Source organism: Carlito syrichta, unplaced genomic scaffold (assembly GCF_000164805.1).
Source record: "Carlito syrichta isolate Samal-C Ts95f unplaced genomic scaffold, Tarsius_syrichta-2.0.1 Scaffold311198, whole genome shotgun sequence".
In the NCBI taxonomy this organism is placed as follows: domain Eukaryota; kingdom Metazoa; phylum Chordata; class Mammalia; order Primates; family Tarsiidae; genus Carlito; species Carlito syrichta.
The window spans coordinates 71,246-76,254 of NW_007255294.1; positions in this window are offsets into that span (position 1 = coordinate 71,246).

The window sequence follows — 5,009 nt, forward strand, 5'->3', positions numbered from 1 at the left end:
ATTCATACTGTGTATTCTGTATGTGGCAATGGAGTTCCTTAATCTGATAATGGACTGATGCAGCTTTTTCTATTATCTTAATTTGATGGCACTGAATTTCTAACAGTTAAATGTCCTACCATCTTAAAAGGTAGAGAAATAGCTTTCTGCCATTAGACTGTTATTGGCTCAGATGCTACTAAAGGGAGGACTCTATTTTTCCAGAAATCAGAATCTTCAAAGTTATTGTAAGAGCTTTATTTCACTACCATTAAATCATATAGTGATTTAATACTCAACCTAAGTACAAATTTACAGACATGATTTCTGGCTGAATAAACTGGATCTGCCTCCTTTGTATAATTTCTAGAGATATTAGGATCTATGTATTTCTTCGTGTTCAATTAATTTTGAACTTACCAAAACCTTCACCTGATCGGGATGTCTTTGTTACTAGTAATTGAGTTTTTGGCCTCATGGTCCATGAAAGGAGAGTCAGGAGACAGTGATTTGAATAGGCAAAGTTTAACATAAAGACTTACTATTTAAAGAGAATTAACTACTACAAGGTGATAAAGGCTAACTCTAAAGAACAGCCAAGGCAGAGAGGGCGTACTCAAGGAAGATGCTAACTTGGGAGGAGAGGAGGTCCCTCCCCAAGGCTAGGATGCAGACCTTGTTAAAAGGGTGTGACTGTAGCCACTGGGTAGCAGAGAAGTTCACTGAGTTGTCCTGGCCAGAGCTCGCCTACCATCAGTGGATGAGGCTGGCAGGCAAGATGCCAGGGGCCAATACTGGCAAGCAGGTCTCCCCTACAACCGGGGTGCTGGTAGGCAGAAACTGGAGGGCAGGAAACCACCGGCATTGGCCAACAAAAATTAGCCCTCCAGCGTCCCCTGCTGATAAAGTTTATCATCATGCCCATTGGCAAGAGAGAAATGTTCTATTAATACATCACCAGCGGAGCAATGAAGGATGCCTTTGGAACAGGTAGGCATTAAGTGCAAGAGGCACACTTTATCTAAAAGTGGAGACATAGATATTTTGTTCTTGAGGGATTTTTAGCAGGTTCATACAATACTTTTCCCTGAAAAGAATTTTCCTAACATCCCTAATGAGATTTTGCAGCTTCTCCTGGATAAGGGTGGCAGTCAAGGATTTAGCTTCTCACTTTGTCTTCTCACAGATCTCTGACTCCATCTGGCCATGATGAGAGTTTCTTTTTTGCCTTAAATATTTCAGGAAATTATAGTCCCAGGATCACTCTCAGAAAACCACAGGTTTTGAGATAACTCTGGTACACCAATCCCAAATATACAGAATATGGACCAAAATGTTTAAAATCAACTGACTTTGGGGAGTTTGGAGTTTCCTTTCTAACCCAGACAGGAGCATCCATGGAATGTCTACCTGAAATAAGGGAAAACAGGATACACCTGATTTTGAGAGGTCTGAGAGGAGACGAATACTAGAGAAGCCAGACTGTCCAAACAACAGACCAACAGGTTCGGCTTTTGACACTGGCTTGAAGCAGTGAAGTCTTTCTGAAAAGAAAACCAGTCCAGCGACAGAACTTAGACACAGTATCACCAGGAGTGGAAGGCAAGGAAGACACAAAAGAAAGACATGCCAGGCTCTCACCAGGTGGGCACTTCTTGTGACCTGCATTATAACTCTGCTCCTCTTTGAGATGCTGTTGCCCCCTGTCTTGTTGACTATGCCAAATTTGGGGGAGGATATAGACAGAATTTTAAAACAAGATTTTGCTACTTTTAGGGGCCACAATGCAGAAGGAAGGAAGAAAATGCTCATCAGTCAGAGGCTAGAGACCAGAACACTTCAATTTTGTACACACTGAAATTACACACTTTCTTTGATATGTGGATATAACCTAAGACTCTTCCACAATTGTCATGTGGTCATCAGAGGAGTAGAGGCCTTTGGATATTTAAGCAAAAAAGATGAGACCTCATTACATTCTGCATTCTACATCATAAGGACCCTGTTGTATGTTTAAAAAAAAAACCAACTTCAAAACATGTAGTTGAAAGGGATGCTGAAAAAAATGTGAAAGGACATCCCAGTATTCATTTATCCGTTTATTCCCGAGCTGTGAAAGTCACAATATTTGTTAGTTCAGAGTTTAAGCTTTAGAATATGTGACCTGAAACTGGATTATGGAGGCTGATTTTGTTTTGAGGATAAGGTCATGGAGGATGATCTGCTGCCCTCAAACTCCTCCTGCCTCTACACATGTTCCCTGGGGCCTTTTGCAGTCAAGATACAGCCCCTTTATATTTTCTTATATCCTGTTCTGTGTCCCTTTTGCCTCTCAGATGACATGTCAGATGAGGTAAAGACCCAAAGAGTAAAGTCACATGGCAAAGGATAGAGTGCAGATGCAAGGGGTTGGTAGTCAAGAGGCCCTTCTCCCAGTCCCAACTCTGAAATCTGTGTGCTGTAGGAAGAAGGGCAAGTTCCCTTTCCTCTCTGCCTTAGCGTCCCTATCTATAAAATTAGAGATGGTCTAACTCCAGGGCCTCATCAAATCAAAGGATGAACAAGCCTGAAGGAGTTAAGATGTGAGGGAAAGGTGAAGAGAATGAGCAGCAGAGGCAAGAGCCCTTGGCCTGATCTCCTGGTATCAGCACTGGGAAAGATTACTAACTTGGGCCACCCAGAATTGCCCATAATTCCTAGTCTACCACTCCCACTTTCTCCTCTGACCTCTTTGGGAAGAGAATTTCTAGTGAGTCATGGGCAGATTGCCTTAGTCATAAGCTCAATAGGGGCTACTGCCTGGAACACAGTCATGTGAATGATTTATTTGCACCTAGTGAGCTAATCTTATTTAAAAGTTGACACACCTATGCAGATCCACGAATAGCAATTTTCCTGTGCCCTACCTCTACCAAAGTCCAAGTTTGCCATCTTCCAGGTACTTTGCATGCATATCTTACACAACCCAACTTTTGTGGTTTTCTCACTGACCCTCATTTTCTTTTCCCCTTCTCTCCATCCAAAGCACACCCATTCTTCCACCCTGCTCAAGTCCATTCTACACTAGGACATCTGTTCTATTCTTTTTCTAATTCTCTAATTCCTTCCAATTTCAGATGGCTTGATGTTTCCCTCCCCCAGGAGTGTCTAGTCCTCAACTGGCTATTAATAAGTTTGATCATAATGATCATGATAAAAATAACATTCATTTAGATCACTGGTTATATACAACTGTAGGCCAGCTCTTATATTATCTTTCTATTTTATTTAATGCACATGACCAAAATTGTAGATATTGTACTTTGTAACATAATTTTCAGAGGTTATTAGGGAAGAGAGTTTATATTCTAGCTTAATAACCTTCTTCATCACACTGTATTCCTGACAAGAAACCTCCACGAATCCCCTTTAGTCCCAGAAATCATCAGTCTGTCTCTTGAATTAGATAGAATAAAGTGTCAACCTGGCATATGGGCTAAACTCACCTTTCCAAATTTCATACCCTCAGGTTTTTCCAGAACACTTACATACAGGTGGGCACTAGCAGAATAATAGGCCTCAGAAACAATTACTTTTGGTTCCCCCAGAAGTGACCCTCTTAGGATGAACTTAGTCTGACTTTCCTTATGGGAAATCAAAATTTAATGTAAGCATCCTTTGACCTATTCTACTGGTATTAGAGTTTACAACTGGGCTCTTTCCCTATTTACTTTACACATGTTCTTTCAGGCTTACAGTTTCATTTATAGAGACTGAAGGGTGATAGTAGCTAAAAGGCAATTCACTTTTCCCTCTCTGTCCAAAGTCAGCAATCAGCTATCATCAGGTCCTGAGTGGTGAGTGCTGGGCCTCTCCCTGTAGGTAAAAGTGTCCAAATGCAAGCTGAATGACCAGCTGCCAGAAGATTCTACACTGACTGATGGCTGAAAAATCAGAAATCTTAGAGGTTATTCTACCTGCAATTCTGTGAGTCTCTTTCCCATGCATGGGAAGAGAGACAAAGTGAACAAGCCCATACTCCTAGAGCCCTCATCTTGGTACTTGATCAATTCCTGTCTTAAGGATTTCCTGCATAGATATCTTGTCTTTTTAACTAAGCTATAAGTTCCCCAGAGGCAAAGTGTACCACCACCTTTCTCCTTCAGATCACAATAGGTAGTCTACAGCTCAGTGTTTAAGAAGTGCTCATTCAAGTTGCTGAGAAATTCATGATTTTGTTCTTTTTTATAGCCGCATAGTATTCCATCATGTATATGTACCACATTTTTTAAATCCACTCCTCTTTTGATAGGCAGCATGGTTGGTTCCAGGTTCTTGCTATTGTGAACAATGCTGCGATAAACATACGTGTGCAGCTATCTTTTTCATAGAGTGATTTGATTTCTTCAGGATATATTCCCAGTAGGGGGATTGCAGGATCATCTGGGAGGTCGATATTTAGAGCTTTTAGGAATCGCCACACTACTTTTCACAGAGGTTGCACTAGTTTACACTCCTACCAACAATGTAGAAGTGTTCCCTTTTCACCAAATCTTCTCCAGCATTTGCTATTTTTTTAGTTATTGATAATGGCCATTCTGACTGGAGCAACCTGGATGGAACTAGAGAGTCTATAATACTGAGTGATCTTTCACAGCAACAAAGATCTGAGTATCACATGTTCTCACTCATAAGTGGACCTTGAACATCTTTCATAATACTACAAGAAAAAGATTGACAGTGGTGAGAATCTATGGGGAGGGCAGGGAGGGCAAGGGTGGTGGGATTAACGGTAGTCAATATCTGTCTGGGGATGGGGGATACCCCTTATCAACAAGGGTGCCTGAACGATGCATATTTGTATACCTAACCCTTAACTGTACCCCACAATTTTAAAATAAAAAATGTTTTTTAAAAAAAGTGCTCATGAATCACCAGATTCTTTCATCCTTTCAGTGGCCTGCTTTAAAGTTACTACTAGAGCCAGGCTCAGTGGCTCAGCCTGTAATCCCACGCTTTGGGAGGCTGAGGTGAGTGGATTGCCTGAGCCC